The 25,255-nt window shown below is 38.1% G+C and overlaps 1 protein-coding gene across 1 annotated transcript in view; it reads left to right on the forward strand.

Annotated features, from left to right (window-relative positions):
- Positions 1 to 25,255, forward strand: part of PRKAR2B (protein kinase cAMP-dependent type II regulatory subunit beta) — a 75,510-nt gene that overhangs the window by 1,235 nt on the left and 49,020 nt on the right. The window lies entirely within an intron of this gene.

Raw genomic sequence — 25,255 nt, forward strand, 5'->3', positions numbered from 1 at the left:
CTGCCTCTGAAGGATGCACAGTGCTTTGTCTTTGTGTCATGAGCAGGCTCACTGGAGGGTCAGTCAATGAGGTTAGATGGAGAAGAGGAAAGCCTCCAGGAATCTTTATCTTATTTTTTTTGAGGATAACTTGAAGTGTATCTCATCAGATCATCAAAGCAGTCATCCCTCCCAGATGTGCTGGAGGTAGATTTACTTAGCAGAGTACAGAAGGCAGTTGTTTGCTAGTTGAATTTCAGTGCAGGTTTTAAAATGATGTGTTATGTGCGTTTCATCAGGAAATGTTGATAAACAAGTAGGCGTTTAAGAAGTGGGTAAGTTTTCAAAATGTTTCATGTTACCCCATTAGACAGTTGCCATTCTTTTCATCTGCTCTTTGCAGCTATACCCACGTGTGTTTAATGAGAAATTGAATCTGTCAATCAGGTTCTGCAGATTTAGGTGGCAATTTTAAACTCTAATGCTGATTATGTGAGATTAGTAGAAATTTGAAAATTTGCTGTCTTTGAAAACTGAAATGGTCATAATGTGGAAGAGAAGAATTGTTATCTTAATTCACTAACACTAGATGTGTTTTTTCAAACTGATTATTCTAACATCAGACAATCTCACTGGTAAATGGAGAACTGGAATTTGCACCGAGGGAAGTGCAGAAAAGTGGTTTTATTTATTAGTATGTATGTGTTACATACCTGTTACTTTACTTTACTTTCTAAGCTTCTCTAATGAATACCTGTAATCAAGATTCTTTTAACAGTCTTTTTGTTGTGATTGTGAAGAGGGAAAGCCATTATTGTCAATATTCTCATTAAAAGATATGCTAGAATCTTAGTTTGATGAACTGATTTACTTGTTTGACAAAAACGCTTTAAAATGCCACGTTTTTAAGCCTAATGTATTTTGAACATTTGATTGTATTATGGTTTGTAAATTCTATCAGTTCCAATAATTATTAATTAAAAGAAACAAAAAATTAAAATAATTGTGAAGCCATATGAAGGTTAATAAGAAGTAACTCATGGTAAATGATTACTAATAGTGTGCTTGTGTATGTGTGCATTGTGCAGGAGTGTGTATCTTAAATTCAGATTTTATGTCTGCCCTGAATATGTTCTTCTAAGGTAAGATGACAATGCATCCACTCAGCCCTTTGTTAATAACTGGGGGCATAAAGACTTGTACTCAAATATTTGTTTAGTGCATTTAAATATCAACTTAAAAGCATATTTCCCTTATGCTTTTGTTTTCTGTTTCTAGAAGCAGCAATTCTTAAGAACTGAAATTTGGAGGAATGTTTTTAATTTTTTTTCTTTTGCCGTTATGAATTGTTAAACTTCTTCTGTATAGCATATCTGTCCTGTTTGCCTCCTTAGGAGAGAACAATAAATTTGAAAAGTTGATAAGCAAATGTAAAATGAAAACCTCTTTGAAGGAGGTCAGACCTGGTGGTGGTATCTTTCCTTCACTAAAGCTGTACATTTGAAATGTCAAACTGAAAGTATTCCTTAATTAATTCAATCAGAGTATTGTTGAGCTCTCAGTGTAAATGCTCCAAACCAATTTTTTTCCCTACCAAATGTTTCTAAATACCTAAAAGCACTGGAGTTGAACTCTTTGTCAGTATTAATTTTGTCCTTGAAATGTGTTTTGGAAGGTACATGAGCATTATCCTGTTTCAGAAATGATGAGCTGGGGCATAAGCTGTGTTAAAAAGAAAAAAACTCTGTACTTGGGATTAAGAGTTATATGTGAACCTTGAATTAAACTCTGTTCAGGTCTCTGCTTTGTCCATTACCTCAGCTGCAGAAATCACATGAAGGTAAAAGCAGTTACCTTGTCTGAAGGGAGAACTTTGTTGTATTGGTGTCATAGTTTTGAATTGGCACCTGGAGTTAAGGTGACCTCAGAAATGGCATTCTGTATGTTCAGAGCATTTAGATTATCCCCTTTGGAACACATGGTTTAATTTGGGAATGTTTTTCAGGTTTTCTAGTTAATTTGTTTGGCTTTTTTAAAAAATATTTAACTGTCCTACATGGATGTATTAGCATTAATCAGTTACAACAACTAATTCCTACTAACACTAATAGCAGTCATTAAATTGAATAGGAAATATACATAAAAATGAGACAATTTTAGAAAAATTGTCTAACTTCTAGCAGGTCTGAAGTGCATATTAAAATTTATTATACTGTGTCTGCAAAATTTGAAAATGCTCAGTAAATTATTTGTTCTTTTTACAGTGACTATACTTTTCTTTTGATGTTACCACTTACATGTTGATTTGCAATTTGTTTTGATGGGCAATAACCTATATAATTTGTTACAGTTGTTTTAAAATATTTGCTGTAGATAATAATTCGTATTTCATCCAGCTTTAATATGAATTAGTAGAGGAGTTTTTCGAGGTAACTTTAATGTTCTTTAAACTCAAAAATTGCAGTGCTGTATGTATCATTTGGCACGACATAGCCTCTGTTTATTTTTCTTTTGTTTTGTTTTACTTCAGCTTGTTTTGGTGTCTTTCTCAGATAGTGGTGTATTTTAACAGGAAAATACTACAGATGTCCCTCTCCTCCCCCGTGTGCTTCTGTTGGTTGCTTTGAGTTCCTTTGAAAATTTGAGCTAGAAAATGTGAGTCTGTATCTCAGCTTAATCCACTGATTGTGCCTAAATAATATGAGATCACAGTTTAGGTAAAACATACATATTCTACCTTACAATACCAATTTTAAAGGCATGTTTTTATTTTAGTTCATTTATTCAGTCTGAAGTGCTTTACAGATATACTGTTCATAGAAACTTTGAAATAATAGGTAAATTGTAGAAACCAGAAAAAACTTTGCATACAAGTATATTTGGGTCATGTATAGATAATGGGTAGTTTAGAGCAGTGGAAGGGGTCAGTAAGGACAAAGGAGAAATATAAAAGTACATAGAAATTGTAGTAGGCTATCCTTAAATCAGGAACTATATAGAAGAACATGTGAATTCCTTATAAATATGTATATTCAAACTAAAATCTGCAGTATGCTGGGTAATGGCTGAAATCACTGTCATCTGATAAGTACTTAGCCAACCTTAGAAATGAAGTTTTAATAATTTCTACAGTCACTGTTTTGAAATACAGAAAGAAAACATTATTTGTATGGCTAGAAGGACAAACCTGATTGGACCCAGGCTGGAGCAGCCTTACTGTGGATGCAGTTTAGAAGAGACGAGTTTCCAGCCACAGACCAGTCCCTTGTCAGCATGGCATTGTTGGAGCACTCCTTGGCACAGCTTTGGGCCATATCTCATTGCAATTCTGTGAACTGTGTCTGCTGTCATTCAGAGAATAATATAAATTAAGTGTTCAGGGCGGGTGTTTGGGAAGAAGGCAGATTCTGGGAGAGAGAAGAATTCCAGCGGCATGAATTGAGTGCCTTGCTGGTCCAGTGGGCTTTGGTCAGAGCTTGGCTACTGCCTGCTCTTCTCTACTAGTGTACACAGTCACAAAACCACAAAGCTTTCTATCCTTGCTATAAATCTTCAAAATAATGCAGATATTTGAAGTAATGGAACAAATTTGACAGGAACAAATTAAAATATTTTCTTACTGCTAACAGTTATTTTAGAGAGTAAACCCAAGAAAGTTGACAGCTGTTTGTGGTTTGCCATTTTTTAAAAAAATTACTTAATCTGACATAGGTGTTTTATTCAAGTTGAGAGATGTGTCATCAAAACACCTAGTCTGACAAAATTATGAGCAACTAGAAATGTCAAGTTGTAATATGTACCATTTAGTAGCCTTTGCAGTAAGGACTGCCTCTCAAATATGTATCTACTTGTGATTATAGATGAAAGGAACACTTCTAACACAACCATTTCTTACTAAAATCTTTGTGTTAATAATTTAGTTGAAATGATAGCAGCCTCCACTCAAAAATATTTATGCATCCCTGCTCAAAATTAAGCATGCATGAGTGGAGATGTCTCTGCTAGCTAATATTTTGTTAGTTTGTTAAAGTGTATTGAAGAGAAGCAGGAGAAAATTCCAAAGACCTATGGACAGAAAAGTAGTAAAACTGCCACAAATATTTGAATTTGTCTTCAGCTTCTTTTTCGCTAAAGAAACAACATAGAGATGATTTTGGCTGACTGTTCAGCTTGGAAAAAGAGAACAGCATTAATTTAGTATGTATAGGAAGACATAAAATTTTGCTGGCATGGGTTTGTAGTGACTGCATTATGAATTATAACCTATAAGCAATGTCAGTGCTGACATTTGCACAGCAACATTCAGTTTCTTGCTTGTATCATGTCTGTTTCAGAGGAAAACTTGCTTTCTCAGGAACTCTCTAGGATTATTGTTTCATTTGCTAACTTCAGTTTCTCAAAGAAACCTTATATTTTTGTTCCTTGTATTTACTCCTGTTTATGCATTTAAGTGAATAGAAAAAACCAATTTATTTCCCAGCTTGGTGAAGAGAATAAAGATTCATCTCTCAACACTGAGAGTGCATGTTTTTAGAATATACTCCTACAGCATAATGACCTAGTGCTTGTAACCTGCACAGAGGTGCTTCGTGTGTCTGTCAGGAAGTTAAGCTTGGTTTAATACATGTATTATCCCATGGTTTATCCCAAGTCTGTTATGCAAAAGTATTGCATTATGTTCTTTAGTTCTGTCCAGTTCCCTCAGTATGTGTGAAATGTACCTAAACAGTCAAATCTCTGCAGACTACTGGCCTTAGCTGCTCCTGTAAATCAGGAACATATGGCTTGGAAATCACACATTTAGGTCACAAGGTACAGATTAATCAAGGTACAGGCTGTTTCTGTGCTTCTGATTTTCAGATATCAAAGATGACCTCTCTATTGGGTAATTTCATTTGTTGGGGCAATCATGAAAGAAACAAGAAGGCAAGGTGGAAGGCAGGAGGAGGCAAGAGAACAAGAAGGCAAGGTGGAGGTAGAAAAGGAGTCAGTGTGTGGTAAGGAAAATACAAAGGTAAAAAGGAGAGGAAGAAGGAGATACAGAACTGAAGTAAGGGGAGAAAGACAAAAGAATAGACAGCACATGTAAGCACATTAAATTCTCCACCCTTATTTTCCTACCCAGCTATAGCCCTGCTGTCCCAAATTTATGTCCTGAATTTTCTATTGAAATTCTGTTTGGCTTATAAATTTATTTCAGAAGAGCATAAATGTGAACTTAACTAAAATCAGTGGTCAATGCATTGTATGGATGTGAACTTGGTCATTTGATGCTGAGAGAAATAATAAATATTTTGAGATGGTCATCTCTCATATTACCATGTCTGTAGCCTCATAACACTTGCATTTTAATGAAAGTTTCAACTCAAGTTTTTTTATGGAGGATTCAGATTGGTTTCAGCCATTTTCTGTTTTAAAAAATAACAGTAGTGATCATCATGAAGAAAATCAGTAGGCACAGGGCTACAGCTGCCATCTTCATGGCTAAGGGAGCAAAGATGGTGCTGATGGCGAAATGAAATATTGAACAGTACGTAACCAACATGGTGAAATGTCCCTACTTTTAATGCTTAATACAAGTCACAGTGGTTATTTCATCAACTATTATTTTAATGCAAATGCATTAAAGTCATGCTGTAGCAAAACTATTCCCACCCCAGGTTTGAGTTCCTATTACGAGTTTCAAGTGAGTGTTATTATACAGAAGTTCTATGCTTTAAAAAGGTGAGCAATTTATAAAAAGTGAATGAAGGAGGGAGAAGAGGAAAAGAGACATTAAAAATGGCTCAGTGTTCTTTGCTGCTGAAATAGGTCTTGACATACGTGAATTAGACAAAGAGGTGATTTTACCAGGGGTGATACATTTATCACATAGTCCGTTTGATATTGTTGGTTGTATTATGGATGTGGGTGCATAAAAGATGAACTCCATGTATACATGAATTACTATGTCCTAGATAAAGCTGTCAAAAGAAATAAACTTGTCTATCAGTAGATGTTACCATAAACATCCATTAATTATGGTATTTTTTGAAAGTATTCTTATGAGAATTCTAAAGGAAATATACACTTTATTTCCTTTTCTTTGGGATGTTGGATGATGATACTAGTAATTCTAGATAGCTTTGTAGAGGGGTTTTATACTGAAACCTCTTATCCTTCCAGGGAAGCCTTTAAGACTAACCCTTCTACATGTTGGGCAGGAATGATAACCCATTTACTGCATGGAACTGAACAAGATGTTTTGATCATGACAAGTAATTACAAACTTGGGGTTTTATTTAATCTTTTTCTTTACTGAATACATTTTTTGGGCTGTCGATCAGTTTTCACTCATAGTACTAAACAAGACTTTGTTAAAAAAAGGGTGAAATTTGGCTTTGAGCGTGGTTTGTTTTCTCTTAGTTTTTTACTTTTCTAATTGACTGGCATTATTACACTTTTCCTTGTAGAAAAGCATCATGTTTGCCAATTTGATTTTTCATAAAAAATTTGAGGAGCTCTGTTTCAATTTTTCATGTACTTTGTGATAAAAATAGCAGAAGTACTCACACAGAATTTCTATTTGCAGTTTCTGGGCAGTGTAATACATGAATCCAGATTTAAATTGATGCAGTAAGTTACCCAGAAGACACACAGTTTTGGGGTTACATCAAAAAGATGATGATAATCGAATGTCCAGTGCCTCATTCAACATTTCAAAATATCATTGGAATATGGAATATGCAATTATCCCATGTCATACAAAAACATAGGAGGTCTGAAATGAAGGGGGATAGAGACAGGAAAGGGTGCCTGAAGTGCCTAGGAGTAAAATGCGGATCGTAGGTACAAGGTATCTTCAGAATGAACCGTACAACAGCCATATGGCAATTTGCCATCTTTTCCATAAACTACATCCTTCTAGCATTGCTGCTCAGAAAAGTAATTTGTGGACCACAGATAAAATAAGGAAATTATAAAGAATAGAACAATAAAAAAAATCCAAATTTTAATTTAGTCAGCCTTGCCTTATTGTGCAATTACACTCTGGGTAATGGAAGGCAGAGTTGTAAAAAGCATGCTGTAACAACAGAAAGTGTTTTTCACTTATGTGTTTGACTCTTAAATTACTCTGCTTAATGAGAATAAGAAAAAAAATCATCAGAGCAAGAATCTGAAGTTGAAAGCTTGAGCAGGTAAAGGCTGATAATGAGAACAGCTACCTTACACATACAATTCAGTTATGTGACTGAAGTGGTTTCTATAAAGCTGGGCTAAAAGGGACAATTAGTAAATATTATGAGGACTTCCTTAATGGAGGGTCTAGAAAATTGCTGTATAAAATAGATTTTAAAAGGAGAAGTAACATGATCTTTCCTGCTCAGTCATTCCAGACACCATCCTGCATGTATAAAGATTTCTATAACAGCATCAATCTCTTCTGGATCCCTGTGATGCACATGTCAAACATGTTTTTATAAATAGTGGTAGTGTTTTCATATTATACTGTTTTAGCAGACATGTCCATTGTAAAACATACCAGATAGGAAGAAATCCTTGCCCAACACTGGAAATAAAACATTCCTTCCAAAGCCTCAGTGTAGACTATAAATAAAAGATGTACTGAATTCTTGGTGTTGGGATGAATACAAGCTGGAGCTTAGTGTAAGCATTCAGACTCGCCTGCCCAAGCACACAGGCTGAAAGTCTTGGTGTGTTTTCCCATTCAGATTTTAACGATAGTTTGTAACACTAGTGTGAAAAATTTCATTGCCATGAGTTATAAGGCATTTGTAAGTGGGTTAACTTGAACTCAAGCTCTCCATGACAGCTTTGCTGTGGCATTTTGGATGACCTCACATATGAATATATATTGTCACTGCATGGATCTGGTCCTTCTAATTTGTTTCCCATTATTTTTACTGCTGAAATTGTTCCCTTTTAGATCCTGTCTCTGAAGCTGTCACACTTTTCATTGATGCTGAAGAACTCCATCTTTGGGCCAGTAATTGCCTTTGTTAAAAAATGCAGATGAATACCACAAGTCCTTGAAATAAGTGTTGATCAAGAATTTTTGCTGTTTAATATCTTGGAAATAAATGTTTAAAAGCTAGGAAATTTGTTTAAGTATTCCTCCTGTTTTAACAATGGTTAATATGACAAAAAGTTTATCTAATAGAATGCTGGAATTGTCCTGAGATTTCTTGTTCTCATCCAAAACAATGTTTGTGATACTCATCACGCTTGTAGTCAGAAACAATTACGATATGTGCTATAGATATCTATCAAAATTTTATTAAGGCTTCAAACAAAATGTTTTCTACCATTGTAATAAACTCATTTTTTTCATCATGAACGAGTTTTGAAAATCGTATATTCTTAATAATTGATGATATTAAACATTAGAGGGAGAGGTTTAATTTTTGTCCCCAGTTATGGCTAATTTCTACTGAAATTGAGAAGTTAGGATCCGGTAGCTTTATCGATCTGTTTCTTCATGAGTCTCTTTAGTACTAGACCCAGTCATCATTTTATCTTTAGTTCTATTTTTGAGGTTTTAATTTTCCAGTTCTGAATGCATAGTGCTTTTTCTTTCCAGCCATTTTGCTCAATAACTTTGAGTGACATTCAGGCATCTTTCCTAAAACCCATCTTTTAGCTGATAATTTATCTCTCTCTACTGGTTTTTAATAGGTAGTCTAAACATGAGAAACTATGATCTAGCCTTCAGCACTACAATATTTAAGCATCTGTGAGATAATTTAAATACAAAGTTAACAGCCTTCCTTCCTTCCTTCCTGTTGCTTCAGCCTACTGGAAATATTATTTAATGCCTAATACACATAAAAAATTTGTTTGAAAGAAGATAGATGGTTATTTATTCTTAGATACTACTAACTTCAATTCTTGTTAAAAAATTTATCTGCAGTATTTTTCTGCATGTCTCCCTTGCTAAGCTGTCAGCTTTCCTCTTCTATTGGAATGTAGCTGCTGCTGGCAGTTTAGGTGGGAGTAGATGTAGATTAATTTCCATTATCCACCTTGCAAAAAGAAGTAATTTGTTCTTCTGGTTTTGCCTTCTTAATATCAGGAATAAAATGGAGTCAGTGATGAAAGTGCACCCTAGTTTGCTGTCTATCTGGAATATATTGTCATATGAACATGCCTTATCTGTAATTATTTCAGTTTATGGCCTCAAAAAAAAAGCAAAAAGAAGAGGAACAAGGCCATACTTTCTTCAAGTCCATCCTTCAAATTATGTCATTAAGCACAGATGCAGGGTTTGGGAGGTATAGGGAGAGTGGGGAGACTTGGAATCTTGGGAAATCTAACCAAAGAACAGTTTGAGCTTGTAAGAGAAAGCTGTGCTTTCCATGCAAATATGTAGGTGTTTGTCCTCTTTTCTGACTTTGTTTTTGGGAATTCAAGGAGCTTCTCAACATTCTGTAAATACTGCTAAAAAGACCTGAGTTTGTTGCTACTGCCGAAATTGGATGTCATTGATCCATTTCCACCAAAGAGAATTTTCCTGGGAAGGTTATATGGAGCACAAAACTACAGCACTGTGTTGCGAAAAAATTCTGTTTTTCATCTTCTGGTGCTGTTAAAAGGGTATCAAGTGTTTTGTCTCCCTTTATTTTTTTTTCCCCATTATGTGAATTGAAGAAGGTTTCTTGATCTGCTCTTTATCCAGAAGCTCAATAATTTCCCTTGTTTTGAGAGAAAGTATTATTTGCAGTTCTGTTTTAGAGTAATGGGAGATAAATCACAGAAATGTGTGTGATCACCCTTCTCAATTGAAAGGGGGCAGGTTAATATTTACAATTCTAGCATGGCACTCACTGTCTCCATAGCTGTAACACCAGATAACATCAGATCTCCTGGGATGAGCTGATGTCAGGTGCATGTATAGGCCTTTCAGGAGAGGAGACAAGTACTCCTGGATCCAGGTCATTGTAGTCTTCTTGGTGTCAGCCTGTACCACATTGGCTGCTTACTGAAATATGCTCCTTCATGTTAGAAAAATGTTTTTATGTCTAACACTGGAAGAATTCTGCCACTATAGCATCTGGATCCTTGACAGAATCAAAACTAAACATGCAAATGAGCTTCAGAAAGATGTCCTTAAGTTGTACAGGTTAAGGAGAGTGTTAGTGCTTCTCCCTAATAGAGCAGGTCATTTATTGCCTCTTCTAGCTTGGAGGTGATAGACGCAAGGTCCCTTTTCTGGGAGCTGGCCTGTGGTCCCACCCCTCAGGAGGCACTGCTGGAGACCCACTGGCATGGACACAAGCAGGGCATCATTCCACTGCCATGGGGAAATTTAACCATTATGCAAAACTATTTTTGTTCTTAATTATGATCCTAGAGTTTTCTGTGCTTGCTAAGATGTGTTTAGCTTCTGAGAAAGCAGTTATTATTTGTGGTTGTGGTCAGTATGTCGCCATCTGATGTCTCACCTTCGACATCTATTGCAATGTCCTTTTCAGTGAGTTTATTTCTTTTTATTTTTTTTTTAAATTTTAATGTTTAATTTGCTGAAGTTATTATACAGTTGCTTGTTAAGAACTGATAAAACTGACTGCACAGCTCTGAACATAGAAACTGGCACATGCCTTCTTTTTTTGTTTAAATCGTAGTGTGAATTTATTCCAGCACTGGTTGTTTGGTATGGGATCAGTTCAGCTGGGGTGAAAGCAATCCAGTTTGATGGCCTGGAAGAGGCAGTGGGTTTAAGGCATGGAGTGGGTATTGCATCCGTGCTGAGTCTGATTCAAAGCAGTGGATTCCTAAAGGTGCACTACAGTGTTCAGGTGGACGAAGCACCTGAGTGTCTGGTTCAGAGCCATCTAGTACTGATACTGAGAATGTTTAGTACTGATCAGCTGGCAGGCCAAGACTGGATTTATGTGACCTGTCCTTCATTGTAGGTACTAGTTTGGGATCAGCTTCTATTTTTCACGTATTACTAGAAACTTCTTTGCTTTGAGGCTTTTCTTATTGTTAAATTAAATTGAGAATTGTAGAACAAGTTCAGTTTTCCCTTTTGATAAGGAATTTGTGTATCACTTGCAAAATGAAGTTGCCCTTGCTTGTTTCCAGTGTTTGAATGGCTTCTGCTGAAACCAATATAAAATTGACAGGCGAGATTCTGTGGAACAACACTTTCTTTCTAAATATCAAGAATAGAAATACAATTGCTGTGACACTTGGAGCAGTTACCTGACTGTGACTGACACTTGGAAAGTAGCAGGAGCCTGGTTATTGCTGAAAATACCTAGATGGATTACTTAGATGTTTTTATTTTGTTCTCATTTGGAAAATGTACAAAGGTCAGAATATAAACACATATGCTGCTTTAAAAATGTAAAGACTGAGCCAATAAGATGTACACATTTATTCCGGAAACGTTATTTCATATTCACTTCTGGCTAGGAGCTGACATTGTTTAACTTGTGCTCTGCATTCCAGGACAAAACATTCATAGAGCTGTAGAACTGATTTTTTTTTTCCCCCACATGAAGGGTTGAATTTAGCTTTCCTTTTAGCAAGAGCCTTTAATGCAGTAAATTTTAGGTATATTCCCACCCCCACCCCCCCCAAACTAGCCTCATGCCTTTCTAGCACAAATTGCGTTTTACAGATTTAACAGTTGCAATGTTTTCTAAGGATAACTTCTCCCTGTGTAGTTATTGTTTGACATGGAGTTCTGTGTTCCTAGAGTGAGGATCAGATGCATATAACTGATTGTGCTTAAGGGAGTGGAAAGACCTCCATAGTTGTAGTCTCTAGTTGGAAAGTTACACAAATTCCAGCGAGAATGTGAGCTGAAACTTGGCACTGGACACAAAACTATCACTCTTTTCCTGTTTGTATCAAAAGAAATTTTAATCATAGTTCTCAGTTTTAAAAAAGTACTTTTGGTGATCTGTAGTTTTGATATCTAAGAGAATACCTATAACTTTTATTTGACTGCATTTTCTATTGGTCAGATCCTACATATTTTATGGAATTGGTTTGATTTCTAAGTAACTTCTTGTTTTAAAAGCAAAAAGGAGAGCTTTGAACTGGAGGTGTGAAACAAATGAACGAGGCATATTTACCATGTCTCTAAAAGTGGATAGTGGTAATCTATAATACAGAAATTTCAAGGCTGTGATACAGAAGCACATACCATGCCTATGAAATTATATATTTTAGAAAATTTACACATATCTGTTTTTAATAGACTGGCTTGATGATGTCTTGTAGTCCATCAAATTAGTGATAAAAACATTTTAAAATGATTATATGCGGTTCAGTGTAGTAACTGAGGGTAACTTCCCATATCCTACCAGTCATAAGAGATACTTAAAAATAATGGGAAAAATTATTTTAATGCTCTGTGGGCCTGGATGAAATCCACAAGACAAAGGAATTTGGACTGAAGGCTAGGTTTTGGTCTATTCTAATCTTATCCCTTGATAACTATCCTTTAAGGAAGAGGAATGATCCACAAATTAAAGTAGGGCTCTGAGAGTTAAGACAAATTAGGTTAAATCTTCATGTGTGTCACAGACTTGCTGTGTGCCTTTGGGTAGTTTACACTAGTGCCTGTAACTTGGTGAAATGGAATATTTGCCATTCCCAGCTTGCAGGGATCTTGTAGCAGAATGTATGTGAAGGATTGTGAAGGGCTCATTTGTGATTGTTTGCCTACAATACTTGAAAAACTGGCTGTATCTGAGAGTCCAGGGCCCAATTGATGCTAGAATTTAAGAAATTTTTATCTGATGTATCATTTTTTTCTGGCCATATATAGAAAATTATGAGTTTATCTTTGATTGAAAAGTGCAGGAATACCTAAGCAATCAGCAAAGCCTTTGTAAACAGAGGAGGTTTGTTTAGGCTAGAAAGATTGCCCTTAAAAGTGGAATAAACCAAAGATTGCATTACTTGATATTCCTAACTCACACTGTCATTTACCAAATTATTTATACAAAAGGCACTGTGGCTGTAAGTGTGGGCTCCTGCCATATAACTATTACAGAATCCTACATTCAGCCATGTGCTCTTCAGGTCGCGTTTAACATAAAGGTCGTGCATTGACTCAGCCTATAAAAGATGAATAAATTTTTAGTCTTAAGTCACTGTCTTTTCTTACAAAAAAAATTGTCCATTTTTGTAACTTCATTGTTTTTTTAAAAAATCCACTATTAGGACAAAAAGTGTTCATCTATTTTTTTTCTTGCCCAAAATAATTTTAATCTCCTCATCTTCTGTTGTGCTAACCTAATGTGGCTGCTGGGAATGGAAGTGAAAAGCAATATTTATCCTGATATATGAATTGAATGTTCTTTAATTTCAGAAACTTCCTAAGGCAGTCTATGAGGGCTTTTTCTGGTTTTTTGTGTTGTTTTTGTGGGTTTTTTTTTGGTTTTTTTTTGTTTTTTTTTTTGTTTTTTTTGAGAAAGCAAGGCAGAAATGTTAGAAAATTCCAATTTAATTTACAAAAATGGATTGGGGTTTTTTTATGCTGAGGGTTTAATGTAAAGCATTCATCTTTCAGTAAATTAAAGAAGAAACTCTAGCCTATCTTTGTGGACACTTCAATATCCAGATCACTGGGCCAGTCTGCTTTTTAGCATGCTTGTTTGCACATTGTCTTGGCTTCAAGAGAAGAATTTTTAGTGCTTGTCCTTGGAATATGGCATAGCCTGGAAAATAGGGCATTTTTTTTTTCCAGAGGTGTAGGTTGCTAGTCTGCCATGTACCCAGTCAGGCAGGCTCATCCCTTAGTTTTTTGTTTTCCTTTTTTAATGCAGTGTGGACATTTTCTGTTTACCTGCTGTAAAAGAAATAGAACTTCTTGAAAGGCACTGTAGGTTGGGGGAAGTCTGTCAAGAAAAGTAGCACTTTGTCAGAGACAGATTAAAGCCTTTCTGCCATTTCCCAAAGCAGTCTGAGCAAGACTCCAGATGATCTGCATCTGCTAGTCTGCCTTTATTCTAGCTCTGTATATTCCTGTTCAGTACCCAAATCCTGGATCATGTTCCCAGGTAGCTGAGTGTAAATAGACAATGTGAAAATGTGTGTTGGACTTCTTGGATGGGTCTAGAGGGAAGGAGTCTTTGGATCATGACCCATGACATTTGCTATGGTTGGTTTTAGCTGTATTTTAGGTAATGGTGTCATTATTACATGTAATTTTGCTATGGAATCTGAAGTGGAAGCATAGTAGGTTTTGTTTGGTTTTGTCTTGTTTTTGTTTTTAAAAGTCCTCTGTTGGAAGACCATTATTTTATGCCAAGAATTATTTCATTGCCTGATGACTAATCAGCCTTTTGGAGAGTTTTTCTATCAAGAGTCATGGAAAGTTGGCCCCTGGTAGGAATCTCACAGATAGTTACTGAAGGAAATCAGGACAACATTCTCAAGCATCCCTAGCCAGGGAAAGAATAAATGATGCTGAAGTTTACTTACAACTGAAGCAACTTTTCAAGTGCTGTCCAAACTATTGAGCAAAATGGAGAAGTGCTGAAAAATCCACTGTTTGCCATTACTAGACATTTCTGAATGTCATCCACAAGTAATGGAGCTGAAAGACATAATGGGATTTAGTTTTTACATTGTAGAGTGCTTTTAATGCTACTGCAGAATCAAGAAAAATTATAAGAGGTAGATCCTTGTATCTGTGCATTGACAACCCCTTTTCTCAGAGAATGTTGTTCAGGTGCTGCCAGTAATCTCTGGCAAAACATTAACACAACAAGAGGTACTGAAATAAATTGGTGTCTGCAGCTTCCTTTGGCACTCCTCAGCTCACTTGCATGAGTCGATTTGTTCAGGACAGAAAAGATATGTCCTATTTATCTGGCCATAAGATCTGCTCAGCTGTGCGATCACTTTGACCTCTCCATTCTCTTGAAAAAATTAGTTATTTGGCCTCAAAGATTCCATAATTGAGGCACAGGTAGGAAGCAGTTTGAGAATAAAGAAAATATATATAAAGGGGCTCAAATGGCAATATTTGGCATCATTATGTACAAATTATACCTTTGGGGCACAATAATCTCCACACCAAGTCAGGCCACTGTATCTGCACTAATTTTCTGTAGTCAGTGCTGTAGTCCTGGAATGTTCTGGAGAATTGTTACTGTGTAAGAGAAAAACAGTTTAATATGAGTGTAGGCCTGGAAAAAGAGGCTGAATGAATGCATTACACCATATATGCACTGTATTAGCTGCTGTTTCCCTCCTGGCACTGGGACAGTCACATGCAGCAGCTTGGGTCTGTGTTTGATCATGGTCATATAAGTGCCAGCACAGTTATATCATGACTGAGTACAAGACAGCAACTGGGCTGTGCAACACATTGTGTTGTGAGTTCTAACATGCTCTGCATGCCTACATTTGTTAGAAGAGAGAGAGAGCAAGAGCAGGGTACCATGTTTGAAAACTGAGAGCTAGATGTTTGAGGGGGAATTTCAGGATCAGGACATGATCATGGAGACGAGGCCCATGCTCTGTTTGCCCTTTGGTCAGCTGCTAGCCATCACAAGGCAATGGGTCTAAGTCCTGCCTGGTCACTTGAAAAGTAGTTATCCCTAATTGCCACCATTCTTTACCTGCCCAGTTCAGGGGAGAACAACTGCCAGATGTTCAGTTTTGGAGGTGCCATTTGTAAGATCCTCAAGTTCATTGTTGACAGCATGATAGACATATGGTGTGGTGCTCCTTTGTGTCATTATCAATAGAGAGAACAATATTCTGTTGTTCTGTTGTGAGTCACGGTAGCTCATTGTTGATGGATTTTTGTTGTTCTTTGCCATCTTTCAATTGCTCTGGGAGATCTCACACGTCTTCACCAGCACCTGATTGCATTGCTGTTGAAGCAATGTCAACAGGTCAGCATGCAGCTAACTCTAGATTAAGCCTGTGTAGATTTGTGGAATCACTTAGGTATCACTGTCACCAGGGGTTCTCTGGTGGATTTCTCTATGCCCTTCCATGGCTCATACAGACATTCATTAAGGTCAACCTGAATCACACCTGGGATCTCTATAATTTGGGCATTATCAGTGGTACTGAGGATGTGGATTGTGGTTTTGACTGTCAGAAAGGGAGGTAGATGCTTGTATTATTCAAGTTGACTCTGTATCTCACCTTCTCCTTGGACTCACGTTGTCCCACACGTGTGCAAGAGTAGATGAGAGCAGATGCTGCCATGGTGTCCAAGGCCTGTGTTGAAGTGAGTGCAGCTGCCAGCACCAGCTGTGCTTCATTCACTTGTTCCTGAGAGCTGTAAAGGCCAAATCACAAAGGGTGCTTTGGCCAGCAGCTTCTCTGTAATCTCCCATAGCTGCTTGCAGTAATTTAGCATTGCATGTATTTGGGAAGGGAACAGCAAAATATTTTGGATTTTGTAATTTCCCTCCTCTCTCTTCTACCCTTGACTCAAACTCAGATCTCTACACTAGTTTTTTGTAGCCCAGGCTTTTGTTGCTGGTGTTGCCCAGGTCTGTAGCCAAAGAGTACAGGCTAGAAACAGAAAAACAAGACCCAGAAGTATCCCAAACCTGTTCTCAGAAGCCACACTCAGACCTGCGGGATCTGAGCTTGGGGAAGGTGTCAGCCACCAAGTGAATTCAGTAGATGTGTTCCTGGCTGAGGATACTGAGACTTGTTCATTTTGTTGTTGTTTCACTAACTGGTTTTGTTTGCTGCCAGACATTGGACAGTCTGTCTAATGTGGGAATTATATAATGTGTAGTTTAACCAGTGGAACACCTTACTAGGAAATGAGTGGTGGGCTCTGCTTGCAGACTATTAGGTGTTTTGTTAGTCAGCATGCTGGATTCAAGGAAGCACTGTCCAGCCATCAGTATCACCCACAAGGTTCTTTTATGTGGTAGTAGTGAGGAGAGAATATTTCTTAACAGCTTCTCTTTTTGGCCATGAGAAAAAAAATTCTCTTTTTTCTAGTTAGATGCTTGTATTATTTTGTTTGGTTGGGGTTTTTTCCAGATTTTTTTCAGTTTTTTTTTTTTTTTTTTTGGTTGTTGTTCTTTTTTTTTTTTCTCTGAAACAGCCATTCTTATTATATTCAAGCAGTAACACTTGGGGTTTGGGCTTTTAAAAATTTTTTTCTTTACAGTCACTGTGTTTGCTGATGAGGTGCTTCTCTCAGCCTGTCTCTAAAACCAAGTGTGGAAAATGTGCTTTGCTTCATTATCTGAAAGCTAACAAAATTGTCTATTTTAGATCTGAATAGCTGAGAATGAATTAACATGAATGCAAGAGAAACTCCCTTTAACAACGTAATGTTCTTAAAATATGCAAACTTTAAAATATGCATCAAGTCCAAAATCTTAGATTTCACCAGGAAGTGAATAAGCAGGCAATGCAGATTGCAGATTATACATATTTATATACTTTTTCATCAAGGTATTTTGTACCACACATTTCTGCCAAGGCAGTCCTAGGAGCCAAGCAGAGTCTTTGTTTAAAATCTTAGCTTTGGAAAGTTTTAATGGTGTTTGCCCATGTAGGATTTGTTGTAATAACCTAATAGCAAAGTGACGAAAACATGAAAAATAGTAGGAAACCCTGAGTCTCAAATGCTTTGAGGCTTTAGATTAGAGATGGATAGTATGAATGTGTATGGGAGAAAGCAGTTATGTTCACCATTGTCAAATGATATAAAATAGATGAGATAATTATAAACTCTACACAAAGGTGCACTCCTTCAGAGAATAATACTGACATCTTCTCCAGCCCACTTCCATCAGTGAGATTGCAATGTTATTCCTTTGTAATAAATATATCTTGCAGGTACTGTCAAGAGACAAAAGACATAGGCCAAAGTTTTGAGAAAAATAAACCAATCAAACAAACCACACTCTCCCCACCCCCAAAGACCCAAAGCACTGTTATATAATGTCTAAGGGAAGGAAATTAGGAGAAAACGTCATTCATATAAAATCTTCAGTGCTCTAGTTTTCAGTTTGATGGAAATATTGTTTCAAGGACAGATACAGTTTTTTTATTTTATGAGCTGGTGAACCCGAAGCAGTTATGTCAGTTTGATCCTTTACAGGATCCCAGCTGATCTGAGCATTGCTGGTAGAGCTTTGGCAGAATGACCAGTTTTTCTTGTGTTCTGATAGGGAACGTGCACACATTAGTATATATGCTTCAGGCAGCAAAATTAGGAAGCAGAAAAGAACATGAAATGGATCTAAATGCGTATGCAGCAGTGTTAGAAAGCAAATAACCACAATATTCTTAAAATAGCTTGTGAAATTTCAAGTGAAAAGAAGCCATTTAGAGATGGGGAGAAGGTAAGCATTACTGATATTTTGTGTCAGATTGTTTGGTAGCAATTGTAAGCTATGCTCTGGCTATAGCAGAATAGCCCTTGAAGATGGAAATAAATTAGCAAAGAAGGATGTTACTGCAAGTGATATTGGGTGTAGTGATCATGTTAAGAAGAATCCAACCTAACAAACAAAAAAAACCCAACCCACAAACCCCAACCCACTCTGCTGGGGCAGAAATAGGCAGTTCAGTAAATTGTACAAAACAGAAGCCTTAGATGGTAACCAGCTGAAGCAGGACTGCAGGTCTTGGGTCTTGGCCCTGTGGGATTGTGTCTTTGTAGCACAGGGCATGGTCTAGGAAGGCTGACCTCCCTCATACATGTATTACATTGTATTTTTAGCCTCCATTTTGCTTTCAAAAGATGTTGTCTCTGGAGGGTAGAATTCATCTTTCATACACACTACTGCTTTTCATCATATATCCTGAGTAATCTGGGGTTGAGGGCAGCAAGTGCTCCAAACCAAGATTTCCACACATATACACATTTTCAGCTTGTATGTAGACAAATTCTAACACAACTTTTTTACCCTGTGGTATTACAGAAAATTATAAATTTTGCTGTAAATTATATATGTATTTTTCCTCTTGTCTAGATTGCTAATTACTTTTAATCAGATGATGACCAAGTGTACTGAGCACAAGCAATAACAAGGATGAATTTCTAAGGGCAAAAATGCTAAGTAATAGGATGCGTATTTAAGATAGAAAAACTCATCAACAGCTTCACTTTGTTGCTTTAACATGGGACACTAATCTGTTGCCACCATCAAGCTGCTTGGGTGGGAAAAGATCAATGTTTGATTCCAAATAATGAGCTGTGACAGCCCGTTTCACTGTGTGGGGTCATTGGTCTAACATCAGCCAGGCATTTAATTTTTTTATTTTTTTTTATTTTCAGCATTTGTAATTACATACAGCATCAATTATTCATAAGAGCTGAAATCTCTTTAACTGATATAAGTCGGAGAGACTTATTTACATCACTCTCAATGGTCTGTGTTGTGACAGGTTAAATAAACAACTTGCAGAGTAATCAGCCAGAGAGTTGGTTTCGCTGGGGACCCGACTTCGCTGCCCCTGTGCAAGTGCACACAGCAGGGGCACAAACAGGAGGAGGCAGAGACGTGCACACACCTGCAGAGCTGTGATCTTGTGTCCTGGGATGGCTGCTGTGACAGGAGTGTTGGAATGGAAGGACAGGCAGGAGAGATGAGGACAGGGTGTTACACTCTATGCCAGTGACCAGCTGGAGTGCGTGGAGCAAAGTCTGGGGGGAGAGAGGAGCCAACCCAGAGCCCGTGGGTCAGGATTAAAGGGAGGGCAGGGACAGGGGACACTAGTGGGGGTCTGCTACAGCTGCCAGGCCAGGAAGCACATGAGGTCCTCTATGGTTGGTCTCACATTCAGATGTCCTGGTGTTCATGGGGGACTACATCCACCCCTGTACCTGTTGGAAGGACAACACAACAGAGCATAAGCAATCCAGGAGATTCCTGGAATGCATTGATGGTAACTCCTCCAAGAGATAGGGGAGCCAACCAGGAGAGGTTCTATGCTGGACCTTGGTCTCACCAACAGGTAGGATCTGGTGGGGAATGCGAATCCCCAGGGCAGCCTGGGCTGCAGTGACCATGAAGTGGTGGAGTTTGAGATGCCCAGGGTGGTGATTAGGGTGCACAGCAAGCTCCATACCCTGGACTTCAGCAGGGCAGATTTTGGCTTATTCAGGGATCTGCTTGATAGAGTGCCATGGGAGAAAGTCCTGGAGGAAAGAGAAGCCTGAGAAAGGTGGGTAATATTCAAGAATTACCTCTTCCAAGCTCAGAAGTGATGCATCTTAGCAAAGAGGAAATCAGGTGGCTAGGGGACCTCTATGGATGAACAAAGAGCTCCTGGACAAACTCAGACACAAAAAAGAAGCCTGCAGCAGGTGGAAGCAAGGACAGGTAGCCTGAGAGGAACACAGGGAGGTTGTCTGAGCACCAGGGGTCAGGTTAGGAAAGCTAAAGCCTTGAAAGAATTAAGTCTGGCCAGGGATGTCAAGGGCAACAAGGAAAAGTTTCTATAGGTATGTTTGTGATAAAAGAAAGACCAGGGAAAATGTGAGCCTTCTCCAGAAGGAAATGGGAGATCTGATATCTGTATGTGAAGAAGGACAAGGTACACAATGACTTTTTTTCTTCAGTCTTTGCTAGCAAATGCTCCAGCCACAGCACCAAAGTTGCAGAAGACTTAAAGTCCCAGAAGGGACTGGGAGAATGAAGAATCATGTGTTGTAGGAGGTCAGGTTCAAAATATTTTGAGGAATCTGAATGTGTACAAATTAATGGTACCTGATGAAATGACCTGTAGATGTCATTTTCAATTAAAGAATAAATAAATTTTATGATGAAGCCATGTTTTCTTGCCAACATCTACTTTTCTTGCAACAGCAAAATTATTCTCTCTCTTCTTCTCCCAGTAGCAGATAAATGCTACCACTAGAGTGTTGTTTCTCCCCCATCTTTTGCTTCTCAGTCAGTCTACAGGATTCACTGAAGGCCTGTGTTGCCTTCATGCCTCACTGCCTGCATTCTGCTGTGTATGTGAACACATGTGTCCATGTGCACTCTGTCTCCACAGCTATGGAGCAGTCTCAACTCCTTAGGGAGCCCTCTCCTGAAAGTGTGTGCTTGCAATGCCTTCCAGCAATACACCTTTCTTTGGATGGAGCCAGGTCCCTGTGTGTGCAGATCCTACCCTTTCAGAAACTGTGGGTACTCTTCACCGAGGCTAATCAGAGTTTTGGAGTGGGCTTCAGATATTCTTGAGATGTTAAGATTTGTTTACTGGGAAATTTGGTGGCAGTGTTGCTGTCCAACCTGTCAGGTTCTTTGGCTGGTACATACAGGAAGCACCTGTGGCTATGATTTACCTTTTCTCTTTGTGTAAAGGCCAAACCTATATGCTGCTGTTCTTCAACTTTGTTTTTAATAATAATAAAAGAAAATAATTCTGAGACTGACTTACTTGGTGAGGGAAATAATAAAACATACTTAATGTATTTCATTATTAAAATATTACCATTGCTGTTAAATTTTCAGAAATACAAATGTTTAGAAAGCCATGCCAGGACTGTTTGTTTGGCTTCCAAATAATAGCTGTGTATTTCCTGTGCTCATCCCTTCTCATTCCTCACAGTTTTCGTAGCCTTTCACAGAGAAAAGACAAGAACCATTCTCCATAGACCTGGCAACTCCCTCCTTTGTCAGAGTCGTTTCTTCAAACTGTCAGTGAATTTGTCATGCTTTCCTTGAGATTTTGTGAGGTTTTATCAGTGTGAAGGTACATTAACATAACTGTATTGTCTTGTGTTGTTCTCAGCCTCTGAAACAATCCTTCTATCTGGATTACTCCTAACCTAACGTGAGTTTTCCTGTGATGGAGGGAAATTAGAGGGGCTCCAAATGACTGTTATTATCTGTGGTGTCCCAGCCTATCATTGTCCTGGATAATGGGGAGTTAACTCTATTTCCTCCATCTGGGATATAAAAACATTAATCTGACTAAAGTGTGTATTTTAGAGAAGCATTCATTTAGATTTGATTTTACTCTTGTTCTGATTAGGTTATTCTAATTAATAATTATTTGTGAAAGAAGACAAATGAATATTAATTAGCATAATATAGGAATGTAATTGCAATAAGCGTAATTTAAAATTTTCTGAAAGTTGAGACCTTTGAGAAATAGGTAAGCTTGGAACTGAAGAGGTGGAACATCTAATGCCCATGATCGTCATCAGTTAAAATTTAGCCTGGGATTTTGAGGTATATAATGAAAAGACCATAGGTAAATCAGGAATAACTCTACTGAGAACACTAGAGTTAAATGGAATAAAATCAGACAGTGTGTTGAGAGCAGGTTATCAGTCTATTGTTCATTTGGACTAGGTTTGATCCACTGACCTCAGTGAGGTCCTTGAGAGTTTTCACACAGTTTTGCCTTCAATAGGATAGAAAAAGTGCATGATTTGGATATGACATTAGTTTCCTAACTTCACCTGGGGCATTTGCACTTTCCACAGGAGGATACACCATGGTGTGGATGTTTGTCTAGCCATTAAGCTACATTCACAGTATTCCTGTTTTGCAAATAAGGATAGGGTTTGGGGCTATGGGCTGCCAAATTTTAAGGTTTTAAACATGTAATAGCTTGGTTTAATTTTTGAGGGTTTATTTATTTATTTGTTTGTTTTTCTTTTTTTAAAGGGGGTTTAGTCCTTTGCCATATGAAAAAATTGCAGTGGCTAATTGAAAGCGAGGCTTGTGGAAAGTGTTCTAATTTTTACTAACACTGAAGAGTAATCATTAATCCCCTGCCAGTCCTTGTCACTTTGAGCAGGCATTTTGGCTTTGTGTGTTTTTTCTGTAAAAGAGCATTACCTTGGGGTGCTGTAAGTGTGGCAGGAGAGTGAGCAGTCTCCTGCAGGACTCTGTGCCCTGGGGCAGCTGCAGGGAGTGGGGTGAGCTCACCCTGGCTTGGGCACACGTGAGGTTCTATGCGCTCTGCAGCACTCCTGGAGATGTGTCTGCTGTGCTTTGCAGACCTGCAGGAAGCACCAGTTTGCGGTCTGGTTGTCAGAGAGTGCTCAGACATGTCCCTAACAGCCCCTGATACACAGAGCTTCTTCTTCAATCCGTTACAGGCTTACAGTCCCTGACTTCGTAGGAAGGCTGCATGTCTAATATCTGTGATGTGTTTAGCTTCTTATTTCAGGTGACATTAATCGCACAAGAATCTCTGGCAGTTTAAAAAACATTTAAATTGTGAGTTGGCAGAAAGAGCTCAGGCTATCAGAACAGGTTAACCATCTAGAGGATGCCCAGGTAGGGATCTTTTATTAGCATTATCTTCTTTGTCTTGCTACTCTACAAACCACCCCACAGACTCCCATTTCCTCCTCTACGTACAAAGTTATGCTGCTCTTGATAATTTACCAATTATTTATATTTATTTGCTTGATCTGTATTGCTAAAATATTTTAGAAGCTGTACTTCCATACAGTTCTCTGAGCAAGGGTTTTCAAACATGAATTTCAGTTGCTAACAAGTGACAGATAGTGGAATTCTCTCTTATGTAGTGCTAAGAATCAAATACTGGAATGTCATGTAAGTTTGTGCATTTTCAAATGGGAATTTAATCCAAACTTCATCAGGATACAGACCTCTGTCATTTCTCTCACACACTCCCACCCCACCCCCTGATAATTTTCCCCTGTGAAGTTTGTAATAGATTTTGGTTGAAACAAAGTGGAGCATGAAGAGTCACATTCAATATTGGAGTGATACCAAGCTTGTAAACAAGATTCTCTGTGCACAGCTGTACATTATTTGTTGTGATACAGCACTCTTTCTGATACTGAAAAAAAATATTGAATGTCACCAGACATGTTCTGAATTTATCTGTATGTCTGTTTATGCCTTTTATTGGGAAAAATCCCTGACTTTTGCAATGGTGAGATTTTGCAATCCATGAGTTTTGTTCCTTCTACATTTTGCACATGTTAGTGGGGATGCATGTGGCACTGTAGGTTACTGTGGTTTTTTCCTAGCAAGTTGTTTGAATTGAATCATTTTGAGCAAGCAGTGACAGCACAATGTCACTATAACCTGTAAGATTAAGTATATTTTTGCTGTAGAGTTAACTTCAATAGCCACATATGTATTGTCTTGTGCCCATTCCCTTCCCACGCTTACCCCTGGTGGAAAACTGGGGCTGTGAACTGGTGTGAGTCAGCAGTGTTGCATCTGGCATGTTACTAGGGATGGGGTAACCCTCCAACAGGGCTGCCTGGGTTTCACATTGTAGGGAGCAGTCCCTGGGCAGCCTGCAGAGCACAAAGCCAGCTGCTCTCTGCTGTGCCTGCAGACAGGCACTGGGAGTCCTGAGAACCTGCCTGTGGACATGGCTGAGAGGAGAGAGGGGAGCAGAGTGTTGGGAAGCAGCTGAAGCAGCAGTGGGGTGGGAATCACAAAGCACCACTTCTTCATGTGTGTAGCTTGCGGCTTGAACCTGTGGATTTAAGTACAATATTCCTGTGTCCTATGAGTGGGATTTCAAAGCTGCCCTCACAATTCAACCTGGATGCCAAGACTGTCTCTCGACATCCCTGTCTCTCTGGGTACCACTTCCACTTGAGCTGTGTGAATCAGGACAGTCATCTCAGTCCAAACCTGAGAGTCAGCCTAACTCAGATCTCAGTAGGGATGGTGGCTAAAAATAAATACCCAGGGAAGGTGGTAATCATAGGCACAATAAGTAGTGTTTCTTCCCTGGGAATCTCTGCTGTTCCTGATGCTGTATGGATCCAGGAGGAACATTTGATATCCCTCACTGAATATTTTTGCCATTGATGTGTCCATTTGTTCTGCTTCTGACATGTTTGAAAGATAATTTAGTATTTGTTTTATTCCTTAAGCAAATACATCTTGGACTTTCTTTTGCCCACCTTACTATGCTTATCCTGCCAGACATTGTAATGACCTGGTTGACCACTCATCTACTTTGTACTGAAAACACCTAAACAACTACATTCCTGTAGGGCTGATTATTTTCTGAGGCCTTCTTGTATGCTAATCTTCCACCTTTCTGGACAACAGAAGTATGTTGTGATTTGCTACCAGAAAAATAGAGAGTAGTTCAACTTGCTCCATAACAAATAACTGTGGGTTCTGCTTTTAAATCTCCCAGTAACACATTTGGATGACCTCCATGAAATCCCAGTCTGGGCTGAAAGGCTTTGTCTGGTTGCTGCTGAAACACTGATTATTCACATAAGCTCAAAAATAATTGCTGATCAAGGTTCTGACATTCTTGGTATTTTTTTTTTTTCTAACAGTAAATAATTTGTAAAATCTGTTGCACAATAAACTAAGCTTCTTGTAGCCTAATA

This window comes from Poecile atricapillus, chromosome W (assembly GCF_030490865.1).
Source record: "Poecile atricapillus isolate bPoeAtr1 chromosome W, bPoeAtr1.hap1, whole genome shotgun sequence".
Classification (NCBI taxonomy): Eukaryota; Metazoa; Chordata; class Aves; order Passeriformes; family Paridae; genus Poecile; species Poecile atricapillus.